Source organism: Lycorma delicatula, chromosome 11 (assembly GCF_047948215.1).
Source record: "Lycorma delicatula isolate Av1 chromosome 11, ASM4794821v1, whole genome shotgun sequence".
Taxonomy (NCBI): Eukaryota; Metazoa; Arthropoda; class Insecta; order Hemiptera; family Fulgoridae; genus Lycorma; species Lycorma delicatula.
In genome coordinates this window covers 12,615,083-12,642,404 of record NC_134465.1, presented here as the reverse complement: position 1 = coordinate 12,642,404, position 27,322 = coordinate 12,615,083, and the positions used below count along the sequence as shown (strand labels likewise).

General features: G+C 29.7%; 1 long non-coding RNA gene across 1 annotated transcript in view; it reads left to right on the top strand.

The window, feature by feature from the left end:
* LOC142332455 (uncharacterized) overlaps positions 1 to 11,020 on the top strand; it is an 86,966-nt gene extending 75,946 nt beyond the window's left edge. The window contains exon 3 of the long non-coding RNA XR_012758305.1: positions 10,569 to 11,020. This is a non-coding gene — a long non-coding RNA (uncharacterized LOC142332455). The remainder of the gene's footprint in view (positions 1 to 10,568) is intronic.
* The last annotated feature ends 16,302 nt before the right edge of the window (positions 11,021 to 27,322 follow it).

The window sequence follows — 27,322 nt, the reverse complement described above, 5'->3', positions numbered from 1 at the left end:
TCATCAGAGCGATTCCAAATACTGATAAAACCACTACTATGTGCTTTTTAGATCGAGGTACTTCATTTTATTCGATTAATCATAAAAGTGGCATCTCTTAAAAATTTATGGACATTTTGATAGACGATAAATTTATTCTGTTTCTAACAAGATTAAATCATCGTTTCTCTTTTAACTATTAAATTTAACAGTACTTGCAAAAAAGTGTTATCCAATTTGTATTCTGCTCGGGGTATTTGATAGTCTGGAACAATCTAAAATGCGACATTTATTATTCTTCCATCTAAAAGAAATTAGACAGCTCCCATCTTGGAACATATGAGTATACAAAACCGGGCTATTAAATCTTATATTTTTGATCGTTAAATATTCATTTAGATTTTAATAAATGACTAATTCTAAAATATCTGAGTTTACATACACGAATATTCAGTTTTTATGAATATATTCAAAAATTAACGAATTAGATTTCTTTTTTTTTCAATTTTTGACATCCGATTCTTCATCTATTATCTTTACTTTATTGGACCATTATTTTTTAGGTATATTTATTCACTGACGCCTGTTTTTTTTTTTGTTCATTAATTTAGTATTTTATTTCTAGTCTAGATAGCGGTAAAGTAGCCTTTTCCGCTTCGGTTTGGTATCACGCGGATCGCTATCTGGAATGCGACGTGGTGGATTCATGTCTTTTTCATGTGCCTCCGTTTTCGATAGCCTCGGAGAGATATGGTAGATGATCTAGAAATTGAAATTGTAGAGAAATGTTCCGACCGGAAGACCTGCAGCTAATTATACTGAAATATGAGAGAAACTGGACAACTGTTGCGAGATATGTAAGGACGATAATTGAAGAATTGAACATCTGAGAAAAATTTCGTAGAGGAACAAGGTGTCGGTGGGTGCGAGGGGAGAACAGTCCGTCGGCTGAGCGCCTAGGGGGTTCCCCGTACGTGTGGGGATCACCTGAATGCGATGGGTGATGTGAGATATGTTGTGTTTCGTTGTTGGTGATTGGATGCGATGTGATGAGTGTGTTCCTGTGGGTCTGATGCATGACTGTGTGTGGGGGCGTATTACTAACCTCCTGATGAAATGCTATACTAAGCGGTTCCAGGAGAGGGGAAGCCAGGGATGGAGATTTAGTCGGTAGTGCGCAGGTATACATACGCACTTAATAACACCTTGCAGAACCTGATAGCGAGCCTAACACTGCTTCGGCGTCCGTAAATCGGATTCCTCCACCTCTCAAAAAAAAAAAAAAAAGTTATGTTGTAGCTCTAGAAGAAGACGTATTGTAATCGGCCGGTCCAATTTGGGTATGGCATATGCGGTTTTTACCGGATCTTGGCGTTTTGACACCTAAGGAACCAAAAAACCAGATGGAAATTATCCGGATGTTAATGTTCGTATGTACGTGTGTATGTGTTCGGTGTCGGCCTCTAAATAACCTTATCTCTCCAGAACTACATGACAGATTTTGATCAAACTTGGTCAGGTTACTTCTATATATATGGGGCATTTATGCCGTTAAATTTTCAACTTAAAAGGTCATGCTGTAGAGCAAGTCACCCTCAGTATCTCGAGATTTTGCGTAATTAAGGCCATATTTTTCTTACACACATTCGTTAACGATTAAAAAAAAATTTTTTTGCAAAATCGTATCCCCACCCCAAAAAATTCTGTTGTAGTCGTCTGCAATGTTGTGACGCCACTGGCAGAGGTAAAATTAAATAAATGAATAATATCTTAAGTGTAAAAAAGTAAATCGATCTGGCTGGCTCTCGAAATCATTTGTCCGCTTGACTCGATACCTGGTGAGTTAAGCCGCGCGGCTACACTATCTGTTGGCCGTACAAGCGAAATTTATTCTATATAAGTTGTGAAATTGCTTTAATTTAGTTAGCGTCGACCGTCGCCGGTATACCGCCACACCCGCGCGAATTAAATGCGCATAAAAATATTATATTAAATAAAATGATAAATATTTTAAATTAAGTTATGCGTGTCATCAGAAACAGCTGATGGGAAAGTCCAACTGTGTTATCAGATTTTTTAATGCTGTTCTGATCAATATTTCATCGTTTTCTTGGTTATTTCTACACCAGAATAATTTATTTTTAAATCTATGAATGATTTAAATAGTTTATAATTTATTTAAAATAATTTATTTAAAAAATTATTTAAATGAAAGCAGTTACTTTCGATCATAGTCGTTACAAACATGAATGCTTTATAAATATTATTTTAGAATACTGTTAAATATTTCCAAATTAAAGTAAAATATTCATTTATAACACTCATAAAATAATCCAAATTAAATAATTCGGAAAATAAATAAAATTAATAATAATAATAATAATAATAATAATAACAAATATTTAAAATCGATAAAAATTATTTAAAAAAATATTAATATATTCTTGTTTAAAAAATAAGTTTTCTAAAAAAAATTTCAATTATAAATAGATAAAAAGTCCAACTTTTTTCATTATAACTCTAAATTATTTATTTTTTAAAACATATCTAAATTTATCGTATTCCTTTTCAAAAACATGCTCTATATTTTTATTGTTTATCTATCTTACTCTTTGCATTCTTCACCACATTTTTCTCTGAAAATTACAAAAAAAAAAGATTTTTTAGTTGATTGTGCCCACACTTTACCAGAACATTTTTATTATCGTTTGAAAGATTAGAAAAATTATATATATATATATATATATATATATATATATATATATATATATATAATTAAAATAAACAAGAACAAAACAAAAGTAATGAAATGTAGTAGAAATAACAAAGATGGACCACTGAATGTGAAAATAGGAGGAGAAAAGATTATGGAGGTAGAAGAATTTTGTTATTTGGGAAGTAGAATTACTAAAGATGGACGAAGCAGGAGCGATATAAAATGCCGAATAGCACAAGCGAAACGAGCCTTCAGTAAGAAATATAATTTGTTTACATCAAAAATTAATTTAAATGTCAGGAAAAGATTTTTGAAAGTATATGTTTGGAGTGTCGCTTTATATGGAAGTGAAACTTGGACGATCGGAGTATCTGAGAAGAAAAGATTAGAAGCTTTTGAAATGCGGTGCTATAGGAGAACGTTAAAAATCAGACGGGTGGATAAAGTGACAAATGAAGAGGTATTGCGGCAAATAGATGAAGAAAGAAGCGTTTGGAAAAATATAGTTAAAAGAAGAGACATACTTATAGGCCACATACTAAGGCATCCTGGAATAGTCGCTTTAATATTGGAAGGACAGGTAGAAGGGAAAAATTGTGTAGGCAGGCCACGTTTGGAATATGTAAAACAAATTGTTAGGGATGTAGGATGTAGAGGGTATACTGAAATGAAACGACTAGCACTAGATAGGGAATCTTGGAGAGCTGCATCAAACCAGTCAAATGACTGAAGACAAAAAAAAAAAATATATATATAATATATAGTCCACCCCTTCTAAAATTTAAAGAAATGATTTTTCTAGAAAATGCAAAAAAATGTGATCACCAAGTCTGTAGCGCTCTACCTTTTGGTCATATTGCAAACTTCCGGTTTCGACCGGAAGTGGCTTAACTAGATTGGAAGTTAATTTTTTTATACATATTTTCACCGAGGATTTGAATCTAGGGACAAAGATACATAAGTTTTATCTGAAACATTTTTCCATAAAGCGCCGCCTTTAACCTCTAAATGACCTTCTAACTTTAACTAGTCCTGACTTCCTTATAAAAACTCTTTTAAGCACCAAAAACTTGATTTTTATAAAACAAAAAATAAATTTACAATAGTATAGTTTCCGGTTCTGTAATAACAAGTACTACGTACCATCGAAAAAAACATAGAGATCCTGTCAAAATAATCTATTTCCGGTCGAGACTGGAAATTAATAAGGCCATCGTTCGATGGGATTCATGTGGTTTACAATAAAATTATTTTCTTTACTTTTTATCATTACCAAGGAGTTGAAAAGATTTTAAAAGAATTTAGGATCGGTTAGAATTTAAAGGTCATTTTAGGAACAAGGAAAACACTTTTGGAAAAACTGTTTCAAAAAAGAGTTACGTGCTTTTGTGCGTATAATGCAAATCCGTGGTAAAAAATTATTTTTCGTTTAGAAAAATGGTGATCCGGTTTCGCTAACCCGCTTCCCGTCAGACTGGATGCTGATAATTCACCAAACGCGAAAAAATATGTGTTTTTACTGTTATAAAATTTTGTTTGTTTTGTAAAAATCATGTTTTTGGTGCTTAAAAGAATTTTTGAAATTTGAATTCAGGAATAGTTAAAGTTCGAAAGCCATTTACTTATATTGAAAGCAGGTATTGAAAACAGTTACTTTTGTACGGATTTGAATACTATATCGTGGATAGCGGTGTTCTTTGGTGGTTGGGTTTCAATTAATCACACATCTCAGGAACGATCGACCTGAGACTGTACAAGACTACACTTCACCTACATTCATACATATCATCCTCTGAAGTAATACCATACGGTGTTTCCGGATGGTAAACAGAAAAAAGAAAAAAGGCTGGGTAACGAACATCCTGAGAAGTCATGATTTCCAGAAGTGATTCTGATAGTGTAAACAATCATCTGTCCCATGAGATTACTTTCTAGGGGATGGAGGTCAGTAATTTTTAAGGTAATTTACTTGTTTAAATTTTTATATGCTTATTTCGAAAATTGTTTGGTAACTGTGTAAATTTAATATTTAATGTTTCTTTTTTATTGTTGGTTTTTATGTTATGAAAGATTAAAAAATAATACGTTAATGGTATTATGTTTCGTTTTAATTACTTTTTACGTTATCAACAAAAAAAGTATTCTATAAACAGCAACGGCAAATTGTAAATGTATTGGCACATACGAGGTGTGTGAGAAAAGTAATGAGATTGATAACATTGCGAGCGATCTGGCAACTCTGTGTCTACTGGACTGTGCTAGACCGGTTTATTCATCCCTTCCACATGCTCAGTAAGAGTTTCAACTCCGTTCAGCCAACACATTATTTTTTACAGCACCATCAGTGAAGTTGTGTTACGAAAATGGAGCATCGGAATTTAGAGCGACATTGTGCAATCAAGTTTTGTGTTAAACTTGAGGAATCCGCGAGTGTGAGCTATGAAAAGTTGAAACAGGCCTATGGGGAACATTGCTTATAAAGAGCACAAGTATTCCGCTGGCACAAATCATTTTTGGAAGGCCGGGAACACGTTGAAGATCAGCCTCGCTCAGGGAGACCTTCGACTTCAAAATATGACGAAAACGTTGAGCGTGTGAGGGTTCTTGTAAGATCAGACCGTCGTTTAACAATAAGGATGATGAGTGAACAGTTAATTTAGACTCTTTCACCGTACATCAAATTTTGACAGAGGATGTGGACATGCGAAAGGTTTGTGCGAAATCAGTGCCGAAAAACCTCACGACAGAACAGAAGGACAATCGAAGAAACGTGTGCGTTGATCTTCTTGAGAGGATTGACAACGATCAAGAATTCTGCAATCGTGTTATCACAGGCGATGAATCCTGGATATTTGCGTCCGATGATCCTGAAACAAAGCGGCAAAGCGAAGAGTGGCACACTCCGTCATCTCCTCGACCGAAAAAAAGTCAAATGAGCAAATCAAAGATCAAAACCGTGCCGATTTTCTTTTTTGACAGTAGGGGTATCGTGCGTAAAGAATTTATTCCTCCAGGACAAACTGTCAACCAGGTGTTTTACAAAGGTGTCCTTTGAAAGGCTCAAGAAAAGAGCGATTCGCGTGAGACCAGACATTGCAGACAAGTAGATGCTTCATCATGAAAATGATGAAGCACATGGTCATTGCACAATGCCACATGGCCATTTCCATGAGGAAATTTTTGACCTGAAAACGCATTCCTATGGTTAAACCCCCCTATTCACCTGATTTGAGTCCTTGTGATTTTTTCCTTTTCCCGAAATTGAAACACGTCTTAAAAGGACGTCATTTTTTAACTCTGGAGAACATTCAAAAGACTGTGACCGACCAGTTAAAAGCCCTATCAGTTGAAGCCTTCCAGCGCTGCTACCAGGAGTGGGAACAACGACTCCGCTGGTGTATAACTGCCCAAGGGAAATACTTTAAAGGGGATAATATTGTTTAAAAAAATACAGACTTTGGTAAGTAAAACGTCAGTCTCATTACTTTTCTCACACACCTCGTATGTTAGCGTAGAGAGTGAAAGCCTATGTACTAACATTTTGTATGCATTGGCCTTTGTTATAAGCAAACTAAAAACACCGTCATTTTCTATATGTCTTTTGTGGTTCGGTAATACATAAAAAACATGTTTCATAAACTTATGTACCGTGTGTAACTGTTGAATTTTATTCTAAATTATATATTGATGTTATGATCTAGGCCTACTTCCTGTTGTACAGCAATTAATAATAGTAGAATCATTCATGAATCTACTATTATTAATGTGCTATTTATGAATAGTTGTAAATACAACACGCAATTCTAAGAATTTCATTTTCTTATTTTTAATCTATTCTAATCATTGAGGCGTGAAGAATTATGTCACACATCGCTTGTTACTAGAAATGGTTATTACGGTATAAACATTTTACTACGGAGATTATTTTACTTAGTGAATAGCAGCTGTTAGTGATTTATTTTTACTATTTGTTGTGATGTTTTCATTTAAGGCTTTGTTATAAATTCGGTCATGTAAATTTTTAATATTTCAATACAGTTATTTTCTTTTAAAATGCCCAAGTTAGGAGGAACAGGTACAGTAGTTCATAGTCAGACGACGGAATTTTTACAAAACGATGTCGGAACCGGAATAGTGAGGAAAGCTGAAGTGCTGAATACAGTTTTTCAAGCGACAAAAGTATCTAAACGAATGGTCCAAAGAATTAGGAAAATCAAATGAAACTGAGAAGCGATCAGTGTTCGTTTCGCCGAGAAAGCGTGTAAGATAATTTTGCAAAAACCCCGCGGAAGTGAAATTAATTTCCAAGGGAGTAAAAGACCTTTAAGGAGAATATTACGTAAAGTGGGATTTATATTGAAAAACAATAGAAGACAACTTGTAAATACTAATAGAATGGCATGACATTAAAATGCAAAGAATGAAATTTCTACGACAAATTTTCCTGTTTCGTGAAAAAGTAAGACGGATTGTATGCACAGATGAAACCGTAGTAGTCATGCGACAGCATTATCGATGGTAGATTCAACAAACCTTTATGAGGGAATGAAAATATTAGTACCCAAGGGCTCACACTATTAATAATTGTTCATGCCGGCTGTAATAAAGGATTCATTTATAATTCTTTACTAATGTACGAGTCAAATAAGAAAGGATATTATCACAAATCTACGGATTCGAAACGTTCACGAAATGGTTACGGGAGAAGTGTATTTCCAACTTCTCCCGTAGTTGAAGCGTATTTCAACTACGTGAGAAGTTATTCGGTTCGGTCGGTCATTGTACTAGATAACGCATCGTATCACAACGTTCTGCTACAAAAGCAACCGAATTCTAACTCTTTAAAAAGCAATAAGATAAAATGGCTAGCCGAACAACGAATTAACTGTTCTGCTATGACGAAAACTAAATTATCTGATAATATAAAATTACACAAAGAAAATCAAAAGAAATTTCCAATAGATGACATTTTCTAAAATTAATATCACGCAGTTTTCCGTTTGCCACCTTATCGTCTGAACTTAAATGCCGTGAAAATGATTTGGAGTTAAGTAAAAGGGCAAGTAGGTAAAAGAAATACAACTTTTAACATGTGGGATGTTCTTAAGTTAGCCGAAGAGGAATTTCATAAAGCGTTTGAAGCCGAGTGGAGTAGTGTCTGCCAGCATGTTGTCAACGATGAAAAAAATACTTTGAAAATGATGTGCGCATCGACAATTTTGTAATAAATGTGAATTCAGAATCGGACACGAGCTCTTTAGAATCTACCGACGACAGCGAATTCGGAATTTGCGAGCTACAGCAATAAAATGAATAGAAAAAATAATTATTTAAAGTACCTTAAAATAATATTATTAACGGGATACTAAACTAGTTTTAATTAAATAGCATCGTATGTATTTTTGGTTATAAATATCATCTATATTAAACTGACAATGTTTTCAGTCGGCCTAATACAGTGCCAAATGTTTGCTGAACGCTAATAGTTTTTTGTGCCAATTTACGTGCCGATAGTTCTAACAGTTGATGGGGGTTGTCAAGTTAGATATAGAGGTTTTTTGTCCGTGCAAATACTTTACCGCATCTCCAATTATTAAAAATAATTAATTTTCAAGAAAAATGATTCAGTAATATTGAAAATCTTAGCTTAACCTATTTGTATCTCTGTATTTTGCGAATGCTTCTCTCCATTTTCTTGATGCTTCTAATAATGCATTCACTTCTTTTATACGTTTTTCTTCTGCTTCAATTTGCACCTGCCCAAAAAAAAAAAAAAAAAACATAAATAGTTTCTATTACAAATATATATATATATATATATATATTTGATCTTATATATATGTATAAATATAAAAAGAAAAATGATTGAATTCCTAAAAGAATAATATCTAGTAATATCTCTATGATATGGCTCAAAGTTTTATTTTAAGTTTCAGAAGTACTCTAAAAAATAATAAAAGAAATTTACGTACAAGTTATTCATAATAGCAAATATGTTATAAACTAATAATTCATTGTGCTATTCTGTCATTAAAAAACGCGGCTGAAGCCGAATTCTGAGAAATTTCTGCAAGTATGGGTTGTTTCTGATAGACGGCTTACACACACAATTTAATTAAAAATATTTATCATTTTATTTAAATAAAATATTTATTTCGTTTAATTAATTTGATGATTCTAACTAAAGCGCGCGCGCACGCACGCATACCGGTGTGTAATTTGCGCGGGTGTGGCGGTACTAGTGGCGACTATCGGTACTAAAGAAACTAATATATTTTCACAACTTACATAAAACAAGATTCGCGGTAACACTCAGGAGGTCGCTACAGCTGCGAGTCATAACGTAGCAAAAATACTGACGCTCGGGCGAACTAGTTCGAGACCCAGCCAAACCTTGTAAATTTTTTACATTTTTAAATACTACCCGTAACGTCACAACGTAGCAGTAGTTTAGAACATTTTTTGGGTTGGGGTTGTGATCTTGCAGAAACTTTTTTTTTTGCAAATATTGTTATTTTTTAATCGTTAACAAATGTCTAATAAAATTGTGACCTTAATTAGACAAAATCTTGATATACTGAGGGTGACCTTTGTCTACAACCTCACACCTTAACTGAATAGGTTTCAGTTGAAAATTTAATGGCATAAATGCCCCATATATATATATATATATATATATATATATATTATTAGTCTGACCAAGTTTGGTCAAAATCGATCCAGTAGTTATGGAAATATAAGGTGATTTAGAGGCCAACACTGAACATACATACATACAAACACGCGCACGCGCGTACAAACATTAACGTTTAAAAAATTTCCATCCAGTTTTTTGTTCCTTAGGTGTCAAAACATCAAGATCCAGTGAAAAATGCTCATGCCCAATTGAACCAATTACAAAACTTTCCATTCTAGAGCTATAGCACTAGACAGGAAAGTCATAATAAATAGTGTTATGGGATTATTATTAAAAATTAAAGTTGAATTCCCAGTAAAAGTAGTTCAATAATCTTACAAAAATGAAAAAGGACTTTTACTTTATTATACATTTTTTTGTACGTGTACCAAAGAAATCTATTAAATATTTTTTCTTATTTACAACAATAGTAATAATATTGTCTCTTTTCAAAGTAAGAAGTGCACTTTGAATTAATTATTCTTGTTTACAATTTATAGTATAGTTGTGCAATAGACTTTACTTAAGAATAAAGAGAAAACTAGCCAATTTATATTGATAAGATAAAATTCCTAGGTTTAGTTTATTTTACATGAAGTTGTATAGTATATTCTTGTCCATTCTTACAGAATTAATTAATCTATTTGTAACAAATTGAGTTTTTTCCAGTTTCTACAAAACTTCAATTTAAAATTTCTGTTTTATACCTTGCGTAAAAACATTTCTATACTTCACTACTTGAAGTAGTAGTTCTACTATACTGCTTGAAGTTCTATACTTCATTAAAAAAAAAAAATTATAAATAACGTAAGAAAAAACTCAATAATTTGATTTATAAAAAAAGGACCTTATTGCTGCAATTTTTAATAAATTACTGAACTATTTAAAAATAATCTTTCCAGCAATGCATTTAAAATACAAATAAAAGATAATGTTTTTTTTTTTCAGAAACAGTATTACGCTATGAATTTTTATAAATAATAGTGATTAAAAAAGTAAAGAGAAAAAATGTCTACCTCTATTCAGTGTGTATATAAAAAAATATGCTCGAATAATTTTCATTACTTCCTTCTGAATTATGATTTATTTTTTCACATTTAGTATTTTCATATATATTTTCCTCATTATTAATTCATTGTTTATATTTTAAATAATAATAATACGGAATTAAGTCATATCTGTTCTTTTTGTGTATAGATTGTGAATTTTGAGTTGCTGCTCTGAACAGGGTTTACCAGCACGGTTTCCCTTGAAGAAAAATTGTGGGACAATTCCTGTTTCCATCTGTGAAGTAGCATAGCATACTTAGCCATTCCTGACATCATATATGTAGTGTGTTAAGATGTACTAATCTGAATAAGAAAACTATTTATCCATTTCTGATTATAGGAGTCTTTATACTAAAACTAAAATTTGATTTACTTCTGCACTAGTTACTATGAAATCAGAGGATCTGTACAATTGTAACTTCCATAAACAGACTGGCAAGATATAATTTTTTACAACAAAATCCATATGGATCCTACTGTTTAAAATGTTAAAATATAAGATACATCAATTTTATAACGCTAAAAAAATAAGTTTTGTAAATTCCCAGATCTTGTGGAATTAAAAGAACAAATTTTGAATAAAGATTTAAAGCACTTAAATGAAAAAAAATTGTTTTGTTAAATCTATAATATGACATCCTATTAAATATAGCTCATTTTTTAATGTATTCTGTGTTGTGACATTACCTTTATATCATCACTGAAAGGTATATCATTGTTGAGAGATTTATCTTTTTCATTATTATTATTATTATCATCATCATCAACATCGTTTAAATTATTTGTAGAAATGCAGTGAGTGGTGGTTGTTAGATCGACATGAGGTGGAGATGATTTATGTTGCTGAACAGTAAATGGTTGATTGCACCATGAAAGTTTTTCATCTATTTTATTTTGACGTGCTCTTGATCTCAATGCTGCTGTTAAATTACCGCATACTACACCACCTGATGTTAAACGACTCGCTGCATTTTCTTCATTAACATTAACTATATCCACTTAAACATAAAAAGAATTAATAACAAATAAAGTAATAAAAAAATATGACTAACTAACTAGATTAATTCACTTTTATTCTATTCAAGAACTGATATTATTGGAACTGATATTGGAAGTTTATATTGCAACTGATATTAGCTCAGATTATTACATTTCACATAATAAACAGAATTTAGCAATGTTTGTACTGTGGATTGGTAGAACACTGAATTTCAAAATAAATATATAGGTACAATTGTAGGATCAATACATGAGAGATTATAAGTTAAATCTGGTGGGTGGAATAAAAGGTGATATCTATTGTTTTGTAGTTCATACAGTCATTCTTTTTGAGAGGAATACAGTCGATGAGGCTATTCACAATGCTAATTAGGGACTTTTAATAATAAAAAAATGGTTGAGCAGTAATTACCAGTATCGTAATTATAAAAAGGTTAATGCTATTCACATTAGTAATACAATTAATCAGTTACAAGAAAGGGCAAAATTCATGATTCTAATTGTACATGACAATATGTGTCGGCATTCACAGTAGTTCTACAATCACTAAATTCGACAAGGAAGACACCCATTTTTCCCCCAAAAAACTGTAGCAGTAAGCTTCTTGTTCCGAACATTCTTATTTGAACTTCTTCTTCAACCTATGAGATGATGAGTGCCTCAGTTACATCAACTGCGGCTTTATTTCAACATTTGAATAAGAAATCCGGTTTTTATCTTTAGTATCAGTGCGTTCAAACACAAACAATTCATCACCTTCATTTTAGTCGCTATAAATTTCATACTCTGTAGCAAGATGTTTTTCCTTGTGTGTGTAGGTTAACATTTCGGCACTTAAATTTGATAGCACAATTTTTCAGTCAAGTTAATAAAGCAAGGATTGTGAAACATCAAAAACATCTGTGAGATAATGAAGCATTCGATTTTTTTTTCAGTCAAATCATTCATTATCCCTGAAGGTTGGGTGCTATGTACATCATTAACGTTCATTTGCCCTTCTGAACATATATATTTCATGTTCTTTGCTGAAATGAACAGCACCACTGCCTTATTTTAGTGAATACTAATTTTCTGCCTGTAAATATCACACAAAGTCAGGTGTATGAACTGAAAGTTTGAGTTTACTAAGGGAACTAGGAATAAATTTTGCTGTTGTGAACAACATTTTTGGTGGTATGTTATTTATTCAATTGCCTCAAATTATGAGATATTTATGTATGAATTAACTCTGCAAAATGTAGAACTAAGTGTGGGGTTTGTGTTTCCGCAAACTCGGTTAGTAGTTCAGAGGGCAACTATGAAGGACATTCAAGATGTCCGGATGAGGCCTGCAGTGAAGGAAGAAGCTTTATAAATCACTGATGTAAATATCTACTGAGGCATTTACATCAGTGATGTAAATGCCTCAGTAGGTAAATTGCCTGAATTTCAGGTGCAGAATTGTTTTTTCCATAAAAATTCAGATTATTCCTCATACTTCCAAAATGGTAGGATTAAAAATTGTAGTAATAACAAAATGACTAAACTATTGTTGTTAACAGCTGACTTGAAATAACTGAGTTATGCAAGCGCATCTGTTTTCATCACCTATAAAGGCAGCAAATTCAAAATGGATCTTCATTAAGCAATTTTATTAGCTGAAGCCAAGATATTCTAAAATCATGATTTCATATAGAATGATTAATTAAAAATCAAGAATTTTAAGAATTTGTGCTTTTTGTGAGAAAAACTTAAAACTGATTGATAACATATTTCTCATCATTATATTTGTCTAAGAGAAACTATCTTAACAATAAATGTTAGAAATAAGAAATATTGAGTGAATTTAATTTAATTACAGATATTATGTGACTATTATATAGCTTTCAAAGGATTATGGACATTAGTTAAAATATTTTTCATACAAGCTGTATGTAACAAAAAAAGGATTCAACTGGACCTAGGGCTAAACTAATAAACAGTCAAAATACTTTAATATATGAATGGAAAAGTGAAAGAGTTATCAGCAAGTCAATAAATACAAATCTGTATACTGTAGAGGATAGACTGTAGTGTATATGTGTTATACTTTCGTATTACATTGTTCACACATTGTGTAGGATATTTTTAATAAATATCAACTAATACAACTTTCAATATTTGAATATATTCTTTTATAGACAAAGTGAAGTGAAGTTTTTTTCAAAACATCACCTTTTGACTTATCTGTGTGTTTACAATGCAATTAAAGGCAAAGAAATTTTTTTTTTAATTTTCTAGTAAATCCCTTACTAGAATGGTGGAATAATGGATGGATGTGAAATTATTTTATTTTAAAATTGTTAATTTTAAAATGGCAACAGTACAGCTGTGGGATTGTTAGCAAGGGGAAAATATTGGTTGACAGGCACTCTTTATAATACTACTTTTTAAATAACTTAGTTACACATTAATTGTAGTTAAAAGAATTTGAGCGTACAAAATAAAAATATGGGGTAGAATGGAAGTACTCTTTGACAACAGTGCTTAAGAGGATGATAATAAAAGATTATTTTTGGCACTCGATGAACCTTCCAATCAGTTGCAAAAGATAATTTTGTTATAATTTTTACTGTATTAATTACATTTTGTTATAGAATTAGCTAATTCAGAATAAAATGAGTGAAATTTACTGTTCACTGAACAGCTTGTGTAAATATTTTTGTTAATAACAAGGTAAAACTTATGCAATACAATTGGTACATCACACCTCTGTTCCTTTTTCCTGTTTAGCCTCTGGGAATTACCATTCAGGTATTACTTCAGAGGATGAATGAGGATGATATGTACGAGTGTAAATGAAGTGTAGGTTTCTTCAGTCTCAGTTCAACCATTCCTGAAATGTGTGGTTAATTGAAATCCAACCACCACTACCAAAGAAAACCGGTATCCACGATCTAATATTCAAATCCATATAAAAATAACTGCCTTTACTAGGACTTGAACGCTGGAACTCTCGACTTCCAATCAGCTGATTTGGGAAGACGTGTTCACCACTAGACCAACCCAGTGGGTTACATCATCACACTTGAAAATATGTTTTAACTGGAGTACTCAATGTCTCTTGATGCTATGGCACTGAATGTAACACAAGTGCATGACACCTGTTATTGGAACTGAATAAAACTTTTAATTGAATAAATTGTATAATTTTTGGCTTACAATTTCACAATATAACTAACGTTAAATTTATTGTAACTTATGTGAATGTGAGCAGTATTTTTACTTACCAAAAGGTATAGTTTCTTTGTTAAACAAATTTTTTTGTTTTCTACTTAGTCCAGCTGTCTGTGGTCTTTGATCAATACAACTTTTCGATTGCCGTATACCGGTACTAGTTGATGGTCTAATACGATGAATCTTTTTCTCAGAATTATTTTCTTTGCCAGTATCTATTGCGAATGATAACAATGAAACAGATTGAGGTTTTTCTTCCTGCAATTCTTATTAATAAATTTTAATATTGTAAATTAAAAATATAATTAAAATGTTGTAAAATAAAATTAAGTTCATATTTTTCATTCATTATTAACCAATAAAATGTTGTGTAAATTATAATGTAGATTCCAAAAAAAAGTACAAAAAAAGACCACAAAAAACATGTGTAGTATTCTCATGGGTTTGCTGAAGAAATTTAAGTGCTGGATGGTGTTTATTTTAGATTGGTTTTACCTGGATGGCCATATGAACAATCAAAGTAACCAAATTATGAAAGTGGGAATTATGATACTTATGAACAGTCATTACACACTTATAAAATTTGAGTTTGGTTTACAACTTCTCATAATTTTATGTTTGATATTTACTTATTATTTTATATAAAATTGTTATTGATGAAGGTTAAACTTACACTGTTACACTTTCTTATAGTTGTGGTTTGTTATTAAAAAAATTTATTCACACACGGATAATAATATTTGGTAATTTAAACTCCTTATGAAAATATATCTGTAAATTCATGTACAAGGTCATATAGAAATAGTTTTCTTCAAAATACTTTACAGATTGGTTAGTAATCCAATTTTATTATAAAAAATGTCTTCTTTCCTTTTGTTTTTATGTATATTTGTACTGTTGATAACAACAGACTTACACCCACTTACAGATGTATGATGATAATGAATTTTGTAGCATCCGAAAAATGCTATGCCTGACAGGGATTCAAATGTGAGACCTTCAGATGAAAGGCTGAGATGTTACCATTACCACTCCACTAAAGAGATTTACAGATCTCATATTTAGAATTTTTTTTTAACAAATATCAATACTAAGTATTGATGTAGGATGTAATCCTACTACACACCGCAGCCTCTGTGGTGTGAGTGGTAGTGTCTTGGCCTTACATGGCACTTTCACATGCTGCAAAATTGCAATTTCATCTCATAATCTAAAGTAATACCTAACGGTGGTTTCAGAGGCTAAAAAAAAGGTATAAGGGATTATCAACACCAATACTGATAAACAGGTACTTGTTCTGAATTTTGGAATCATTATGGGCATCCTCACTTTGTCCAAGGCTACTCAAAAAAGTTCAACAGTGACTTCAAAAATGACACTGAAAGGTTCTTAAGTTAAATTGTCCTACTCTCACACCTCTGTCTAATCACTTTATCTGGCCAGATATTTTTTAAGAGCTGATACTTTTCACTCGTTTCGGATTATGTGGCCTAAGTATGGTAACTTCTCATACTTAATGGTATTAATTATCTTTGGCTTTTTTTCTATTCTTTGTTTATTCCATAGTTTGTAACAGCTTCTATTCTTGAAATGCTTAAATTCTACAATGTTGCCATACTTCAAATTCTTGAATGCTTTTTTTTCTTAATTTATTGTCTATGATACCATTCCACACAGAAAATACATAACATTACAAAAATCTGATTTTTATAAATACCATATCTAGCTTTCTGTATTGGACTAACAAATACCATTTGTAGCTTTCTGTGTTGGACTAATCCATTTGTCATTGATGACTGTATCGAAACATACACACTCACTGGTTTACTAAAATATAAATTTTATGAAAAAATTCATATTTTTCACTACTTTTTAAACAAAACACCACATATCTACATGTAAAGTCTATATATATATATATATATATATATAAATATATATAGACTTAAAATAAAATGGTATTTTTTAATTTAAAAATATGAACCTAATGCTCCACTGGACAGTAAGTCAGTTACAAATGATGTTATTAGTATTATAATATGACAAAGAACTTAAAAAAATTAATTCAGTGATTCAATTGATTCTAATTACAGAAGACAGTGAGATTTTTTTACAAAATGTTATTTTTATTATATTAAGGGAATTTAATGTTGGAAATATGTCGATTTATGAGTTAACTTAAATTTAATTTACACAATATGAGTTTATAATTATGTAATCAGTATAAATGTGTGTTGTAGAATAAAATAAAAAATTATGAGAAGTTTTCATTGTTCTGCAAGATGTTTTAAATAATGTGTTAGTATACACATAACATCTGTTGTGATTTTTTTTCGAAAGGAATCGGTTTTCGAATTTCAAAAATTATCATAAAAATTCATAAAATCCACAAACTTTTCAAGTACTTGTGGAAAAAAACAGCTCTTTCAAGATATGAAAATGTCACTACTGTACATCTCAATCCCCATGTTATCCTGGTCACCACTCTATCCCCTCCATTCCTAGTCCTGATGGACTTTACTAGAGGTTGTCTTTTAGACCCTCTAAACCTGATAACACATCACACAGCAACATAATATCTAGATATATATAATTGGTGTACTAGTTAAGTGTAAGTGCCTTTACAAATCATATTAAGCAGGTTGTTTCAATTGTATATCAACGTGATATAATAGAGTCAGGTTTCTTTAATAAGGTACAGTTGGATGCCAATTATCTGAACACTGATTTTCTGGATGTCCAGCTATTCAGATTGCTTACATCCACACTAGACAATTTAAAAAAATTAATGCACTATTTAAAAAATCTAAAATAATGTCCAAATACAGTTTTGCTTTAACAGGAAATGTATTTTTATCAATCTTTGTCTACACTGAGTTTTTTAATTGACCATTCTGTAATTCATTAAGAAAAAAATTTGGTCTTGGGTTAAACTAATTATAAAATGACCTGAGAAGACTGATGGAAACATAATAATTGGTTAAAATTAACTATGATGTAATGACTTCCATCCAGGACTGTCATGTGAAAAAACAAATGAATGTTTGTCTTTCACTATGGACTGGTTGGATTAGCAAAAAGAATATAATTCTACAAATTTTTTGTTTAAAATGATTAACATAATCTTACAGCTCATAAAAAAAAGATCAACATTTAAGTGAGTACAATTCACAATTTTTTTTAAAGAAGGAATAGATTTTTAAAGATATGTTTTGATTATTGATGGTCATTTAAGTTTTATTCTATTGAATGTATTGTAATTTTTAAAAAATATACTGAACTCAATTTTGCTTCAATATGTTTTTTAAAGTGTTATGTTTTTTTTTTTTTTTTTGCTTTAACATGTTTTTTTTTCTAATTAACATGATATGTCCTTAGATATATATGATAAGTCTTTTTTAATTTTCCAATTAGCCAGAATGCAAAAAGGTCAACCTCAGTGTTCTACTATATAAAACTGCTTTTTCAAAAATTAGAAGCAAGCTGAAGTTGTCTTCATCACAAAATGATACTTTGAAGGAAGTGGCATCGTAAAAATTATTTTCTAATTCTAATAACAAGTTTGTTTAAATCAGATTTGTCGTTACTCTTAATATTTTACTGCTTTTGTGTTTCTATAAAATCATTTTTCCTGTTAAGTTTGGAGCCAAATATGTAATTTATTATTTCACAAAAGTAGGCTACACCTATTTGTTTCTTAAACAAACCACTTGGATAAATCACCCGAGGAACAATAAGCCACTACTTTCTTTGATAGTAATGACTTTCACTATATATCTAGTATTTGCAGCAATATGATCGGCTCACTAAAGAATGTTAACATGCACCTATTTCACTATTAATTTTTTCTAGTAAGCACAATGTGGGATGATTGTTATTTTTGAAAATTGCTTTGTTATATTTTAAGTAACAGTTTGTGATTCATGTCAGTTTGCCTATAATAATTATTTATTGTTATGGCTATTCTGACATATATTCAACATATTTTAAAAATAAAAAAAATATTATTATGTTTGTATGTTTGGAGTTGTATTAAACAAACTGTAATGAATAATTAGTTAACAGATTTAATTTAAACTAAATAAACAATTTTTATTAACATATATTCATGTCATTTAATTATATTCAAAATTGTAATCAATTTGAAGTATTTATCAACGTAACTGTTACTATCATAAATAACTATAAATTAATTGTTTTGCCATAATTATCATCAAACCCTATTTTATATAGATTAAGTAAAATTACCTTTTACTTGCTTATCATTTTCTTCTATATTTGTCTTATCATTTGAAACATCATTCGATTCTTCGTCAACATCTTCATTGTCTTCATGTGCACTATTTCCATCATTTTTATCTATTAGAAAGAAATTAGTACTAATAAACTACTGACATTTTTATTTTTTATCTTAAAAAACCTACCTGAACAAACTGATTTAGAAGTATCATATTGTATGTGAAATTTGTACATTATGGAATATCATTAAATACTGTAATGTTTTGTATGTTGTTTTGAAACAAAAATTACATTTTTCAGACCATCAATTCAAATTCTAATTATGGTTATTTAAATATTTGATTTTTACAACTTTTTGTATTAACTTATATTATCAAGAGTTAGAATGCCTGGTATTATCTGAAGCTCCTAAGGTGGATGTTTTATATAGCTACCACCTGATACAAAAGTGAATCCTTGAAAATATCTATATGTAGGAGTCATTCCTTTAAAATTTCTTGTGATAAAATGTTTTTATTCCTTTATAAATAAGCGTGGATAAAACTTATAGCAAATAAAACTCATAGCAAATAAGTTTTAAATAAAACTCAGCAAATTAATGAGGAGTAAAGGATCAATGTTAAGGGAAATGAATACCTCCAAAAGAATCCATCCAAAGCTTTTTGAAAAATCGAGAGAAAGTCAGTTTTTGGATTTTTCATTGGAAGTGATCTTCCCCTTTAAGGTAGAACTTTCTGTACTGTTTTGGTGGTTTTTTCATTATTAATTCATTTTTAGAACACTATTTTCATTTTGATTCATGGACTTAGCCATGAAAAAGCTAAACCATACAGAATCGCTTACAGAAATGCAAAAACTAATTTCTGTTACCTTGTTTTTAGGCCTTTCAAATACTATATTTAATGATTTAATGTCAATTCTTTTTTTCACAAAAATATTGTTAATGTACATGATGATGATTAGCCATTCAGTTGTGTTTTTGACCCTTGGCGATTCCACAGGCGAATGTTCTCCATGACTGTCAATCATGTACGGCTTCTTTAAGCTGCGCTACTGTCCTGGTGGTGTTGCTTTTGATGGTATCAAGCCAGTGTGCCATAGTCATCCTGTTTTTCTTTTTCTGCGAATCATACTGAACATAATCAAAGTTTCTAAGCAATTAGCGCACATGATGTGGTCAAAGTATGTCAGTTTAAGTCTTGTGATTTTAGCTTTGAGTGAAATTTCTGGTTTTATACATTCGAGGACTTCTTTGTTTGTGATTTTGCTGGTCCATGGGATTCTGAACAGTCTTCGCCAGCATCACAACTCGAACGCACCGATTTTCTGTCACTCTAATTTCCTGAGAGTCCAGCTCTCACAACTATACATGTTAATTGAAAAACTATCGCTTGTACAAGTCTGCATTTGTGTCCAATCCAACATCTCTACTTTTCCAAATCTTCTGCATACCAAGCTTTGCGGTTTGTCCAAGTGCTGTACGGCGTTTAATTTCAGGTACCAATTCTGCATCAAGGTTGATGTTGGAACCAAGGAAAATAAAATCTTGGACACATTCAATTTTGTCACCATTGATTTTTATCTTTATATTGCCATCACCTGCAGAGTCATTATTTTTGTCTTCTTGATACTGAGATACAGGCCTAATTTTTAATTTTCATCTTTGATTTTCTAAATTAATTTTTCCTGGCCGCTTTTTGTTTCAGCTAATGAAGTTGTGATGACACAACTACATTACAGATTTACATAAATGCATTATAGATTGTACATTATAGATGTATAATGTATAAAAAACCAAATGTAAATTTTACTCACTTTTATATGTAAATGTTTCTAGATCTTTCTTGAAGCCTTTTCTTCAGATTCTTTTTTAAACATCAGTTTCCTTGACTATGATAGTACTATGTCTACAATGTTATATGAAATTTATTACAAACCGTCAAATATTTTAATATAAATCCTATGTTTATATAATTCAAGATTAATTTTCTCTTTTACTGATGAAATGAGAAAAGATATCAATATAATGGATAAATTTGGATTTTTTTCGTGAATACTGCTGTGTTTTCTGTCTTTGAAGTACTGATTTTTGTGAATTTCCTTTGAAACTAAATTTACTTTTATATTTTTTGTTACTTTGTTTTAGGATTAGTTCATCACAGAAAACTGAATATTGATGCGTGTGAATATAGTATGAAAAAATACATTGTGTGAAAACCTTTGATAATTCAAACTATTTGGATTAAAAGGCTCACTTGATCATTTAGGCTGATTTTATGTTATTTTAATTCTTTGGTACGGTTTTATTACCTAAATATATATTACTGAAATATGTATTGCATTTTTGATATTTGATATTAACTGTAGTGCGCTACTTATCTTTCCTTATAATTTTTATCCTGTATACTTCTCTTTTACTGTTGTGTTTTATTCCAACATACTATCTACTTCTCTTCTGTTAACAACATTTTGCCACAGAAGTCTCTATTCTCTTCTCCAGTTTTTCTTAAAATCTTATTTCAGAATTTATAAGTATAATTTATTTTCAACATTTTCTGGTTACCATATTTTAAAAGTCTATGCTCTTTTCTGTTTTTCCCATTTTTCAGGAATTATAAAACACTATTTAATTTTCTCTAAATACATATCATTTAATTTTATATTTTGCTTTAAAATCACTTTAAAATTATTAAAAAAAAATTATTTTAGAAGATTTCTTCAGATAATTATACAATACCTTCCCCAGGAAAAAAGGTACTGTTTTGATGGTAATAAGAATATTCATCTTATTCCTAAATGGTTTGGAAATTTTAAGTAGTGAAATAATCCTGTATTTATTTGCTAAACTCTTTTTATTCTTGTCAAATTCAGTGCATGTGAATCTCAATTGTTCAGTCATATTAAGATTTTGGTTTATAAGTGCTGGGTGCCAAAATTTGAATACTGTGGGTTAATATCATTATGTTGTTTATGGATCCTGGTTTTACTATGCGATTTGGTTGATTCTAATGTTTTTAGTGCTCTTATTTGTTATTTGTGTCTCAATTAATGTACATGTGGTCTGAACATTATAATATTTAGTTTATTAATTGCAATACTAAGGTCATTAATAATAATTACTAATATGTTTAGAAATGTTTTTATTACAAAAATTTATTTATGAACTTTGGCTGGTAGTTTATATAGTTATATATGATTTTAAAAATGTAGCTTGCAGTAAATATTTTCAGAATACCATAACTTCAGTTCCATAATCACCAGAATAAGAAAATTGTGAGTATTCTTTCTAGTCATTAATATACAAATTTCAGTAAAGAAAAGATTACTTTGAAAACCAAAAGTATAAAACAGAAGACAAATAATAATTTTTTTCTTCAACAGAAATAAAGAAAAAGAAGTGAAGTGCAAAATGGTATTTGTTTGAACATAAAAATTACTTATTTAGAGTTGTTAAAGTAAATGTATTACAGATATTAAAATTGTATTAATGGAAAAGAATCTCCGATAATTTTAAATTATATAAGGGGTTACTTTAAAAATTTATTTAATAATACATGGTTTAAAAGAAAATTCAAATGCAGTATAAATACTTATTCATCAACCTCATGATAAAATGATTAAATCTTTTTTAAATATTATTGCTTTATTCAAGGTTATAAAATGAAACTTCTTTTGTACTATGACTATCACTTTTATTCTTTTTTTTACAATAAGTTTTTTTTACAATTAATGTAATGTGTGAAAATTTTTTTTACTACAATAATAATTATTTTGAGTGTTTTACATAAGTAACTCTATATAACATAGAATTTTTGCCTTTAACAATTAAATTATTTAACAATATTTCTTTAATTATGTATATTTATGTTTAAGAATAATGATGAATCCACAAATAATGTGTAACAAAGTAATTATTTTTTTTAATGTATTTTTAAAAAAATTAAATAATAGATGAAGTAAGGATAAAAAGAACAAAAAACTAATAGAAACAGATTAAATGTATCAGATTTTTATTATTTTTTTCATTACCAACGTGATCATTAATTTCTTATGGCTGTACACTTGTCAAATTACAAAATGTAAAAAATAAGATAATTTGAATCATTTAATGTAATTTACATAGAGAAAAATCAGTATCTATTGTTTTAGCATTTGTAAACTGATTTTAGGTGCATCATTCAAGTACATAATTATGTATGTGGAATATATTATAAAGAATTAAGACGTTATGGTTATCCAATAAGAACCTAAATCATGAGCTTTCTTTGCCATTACTGGATATGAAACAGATCCGTAGATAGAATCACTCCTGTACCAAATTACACAATGTCTACGTACGTGTAAAATTAAACAGATTGCTGTAATCTTACTCTGGGATTAAGCGAGTATCTTATTCAAAAAACAACGGAACATTTTTACATTGTACAGGCATGGGGTCATTGTATCAGGCAGAGAAAGGGAAAGGCAAAATGTGGGAAATCTATGAGAAGAAATAATCTACTGACATAGGAATGTTAAACATGACAAAGAATAATTAATTAAGAAAGCTCTGGTAAAGTCTTTGTGTAATCTGCAGAAATGTTCTGTACAATATAATGCAGAAGAATTACATTCTGTGTGAGTCCCTCATACTATTATTTTGGATTGTTGTCTGAAAAGTTTTAGAATTTGTGAAAATTCATTTGTAAAATCAAAAATCATGTATTGCAAATTATGTGTAATCAAAATTTTTGATTAAGTTCATCAGTCACAATTGAGTTGTTACCTGTTCCCTGTTCATTTTAAATTTCTAAATGCCTCTTTCATAATGTCAAGCTATATTTTACTGTTTTGTTGGTTTTAATATATTATAACTCAGATAATACATTTATCCATTAACATGTTGATGTAGCACTTTGTGTAAAAAAACTACATTTCATGCAACTTATCCTGAAAGAAACATGACAAAAAGTTTCGTATGTTTCTTTGATCACTGCTTAACTAGAATGAACTTTGATCAGCAGATGAATAGTGTAAATTAAGATTATATAGCTACTGCAACATTATCATGTTTTATGGCTTTCTGTTGTAACTTCAGACACAATTTGGAATGACCAACGTAGTTACAAAAATTCTTGGTTTTTCTATCAACCACATATCAGAATAGTAGTATAATATGTTTACATTTAACCGTCTTGTTGACCTTTGACCCCTGACAAAATTTGACGGTTGAATATGTGGTCATGTTTTTTAGGATGAACTTGTGTTTTCAGTTCAATTTTCATGCTGAAAGAGTAAATTTACTGCAAAATACATAGTAAAACACGGGTTTGAGACACCTTCAAAATTACACCAAAGAACCAACAATCAAAATGACATTGGAATGCAAACGTCTCTTTTCATGGGTTTATTTGAATACACTAAAGAACGACTGACTACTTTCAATGATGAATGTGTGTTCATATTAAATCTCTTGAAAGTTGACATTATAACACATGTAGAAAATTAGATTAAATCTATGGTCATAAATATATATATATATATATATATATATATATATATTTATTTATTTATGAATAAAATTAGTTGATCTAAACATCTTTATATTCGTATATAAGGGTACTGATGTTCCATATAAAATTGTACATATTTAGATAATGTATTAAATGTAGATTTATAACAGTATCACAAATTGCTCTGTGTCTGAAAAACAAAATAAAATAAGATCTAGTTGAAATAACAAAAAGTTTTATTTTTTCCACAATGACTTTTTTTTTTTAAAGTTTTGTTAGATACTCTTTTTCACAGATTCCATTGTTGGTTCTTTATGTGATTTTATAGGGGTAACTCAAACCCATGTTTTAATATATATTTGGCAGTAAATCCACTCTTTCAGCGCGAAAATTTAACTGGAAACACAAGTTCATCCTAGAAAACATGATTACATATTCAACCATCAAATTTTGTCAGGGGTCAAAGGTCAACATGATGTTTAAATGTAAACATATTATACTATTCAGAATACATAACAGAATCTGTTATTTCTTTCTTTATACCCTCTAAGATGTTACACCCTGATATATTCAAAGTGTACTTGCACTTACCTAAAACAGTATTTTATGTCATGAATTCATATTAGTTATAAATTTATAATTTGAATTGTTGATTTGCATTCCATTTTGTTTCTATGTCTGATTTTCCTCAAAATGATTGCATAATATCGATTAATTATTTTATTTAGAATTATTTGTTTGTATATCTTGGATGATTTTTTTTTAAGTTTATTTTTACTAGCATTTATCTAAAGTAAATTTTGTTTAGTCTTCTTCATTTGTTTTATTTGCTACTTTTAGTTTGTTAGTATTGTTATTCATATTTCTATCTAAACTCTAGTTTAGATATTTTCAATTCTACTAATTTCTAAAAATTTATTCTAATACATTTTACCCACCATGTACAGCAAGGGGTTCTCCATTAAGTCTAATAAGCCCCGGTAAAAGTTGTGTAACAACATCTCTATATTCCATATATTCACTGACTGGATTTTCAGATAAATCTAAATCTGTTAATTCGGAACATATTCCAAGAAAACTTATTTCACCAAGATTATTAACTCGATTTCTGTAAAAAATAAAAAAAGTTTTTTCAAAATGTTTAATTAAAATGATTAAATATTTACAGGTTAAAAACAAATTAATACAATAACAATTATGTACAACTTTTTGGTTCTTATCAACAGTACATATCTCCATGAAGAGATCATCCTTTGTTCCCTGTGTTTGGTGCACAATTAAGCATGGATAAGTAGTGTTTCTGGAGACGCTCCAATTTGCTCATTGCATAACTACCACATAAAGGTTCATCACATTCTCCTTGATCGTATGGCAACATTGTCTGGCATTGGGGCAGAGTTTCAAATCCGCACACAGTACTAATATAGATAATATATGATTTAGGTGCAATTTTAGCTTAGCAAATATTTTAAATTGGGGAAAAGATGTCTATTACACTTTTGTCTGCATAAAAATATATTTAAATGCATTATTTTTCAGTTGTTGTTCATTTTTTGAGGACCCTTTACAATCCTATCTTAGTCACTTTTTGCATCTTTCATTGTTTTATTTTTTCCTGATTAATATTGATTTGCTCTTTTTATTTTTCCACTTTGCTATTTTTGAGTGATTCTGAGTTTAACTCTAACCTTTGTTTGGTTTTTCTGTTAGTAGGGTCCCTATACACATTTTCCTTTTTTGCTTTTTTTATCTATATTCTGTTGGTTGTAAAAGTTCATTTGTAAACTGGTGTCTCTTTATTTAAAAAAAATTGCATCATGGTTTATGATGAGCCCCTGTAATGCAGCTGCTTTTGTATATTTTGGGTAATAAACACTCTCCATGGTTTATCTATCTAGATAAATATAAAAAATTTTTACATTTTTTAAAATAATACTTCTTCTACATTCTTAATATTTTTTTTACTAATCGAGTTTGGTTTAAAAACGTTGTAATTAATTAAAAATACTTAAAGGGAGTACATGATATATCAAAATGAAAATAAAGGCTATCTCTTATTTAAGGTAATAAGATGAGTGTTGAGTTGTACTCCTATATTCAGTAAAATTATTTTTAAATTTGTATGGCTGCGATTACAGAGTGATATATTCTACATTTCTAATATTTAGAAGGAAGAAGAATTGTGCATTTGGTATAAAATTTGTTCTACCTTAGTGTACAATTTAATGGAATTTTTTTTTAATTTTATTTTACTTATGGAAAGATAGTTTTCAAGATGATAAGGAGGTACTTATTTCTCAACATTTGAGTATTTATTACCCAAAATACATGAAAGCTGCGGCATTCTCTTTCTCTTTCTACTGTTAAAAAAGAATTAATTTTAACAGTTTCTAATGGCAGATTGAAATTCAAAATTGTAGGTATTTAATTACATAACTAGAGATAAATTACTAGCAAATAAAAGTAATTTTAAATTAATAATTATTATTGTGTAACGCTACTAAAATTTGCATTCTATAATATTTATTGAAGAAATTAATTATTTTCTTTTCAAAATCCTTAAAGCAAGAGTTTTGGACATTAGTTTGTAAAAAAATATTTATATATAGTTTTTTTTGGTCACTAACAGTAGTATGGTCTTATAATAAAATTCTATAATTTTTTTATATACTTTTGATAACATTTATAAACTCACCTGCTCAAATCTAATAATTGTAAGTGTGTTAATACAGCACATGATCCAATATCTGCTATTGAATTAGAACTAGCATGCAGTTCTTGTAAAAAAGATAAACCAAATAATCCATCAAGACAGTCTAAATTACAACGAGCAACTTTTAATATTTTGATTCTGAGGCCGCAACCTAAATCTCTGTAAAATAGATTCATTTTTATTCATTTTTAAAAATTTACATTTTTTGTTGTAATAAATTAATTTATTAAAATGAAATGAATTATAAATATATAATTCATTTTA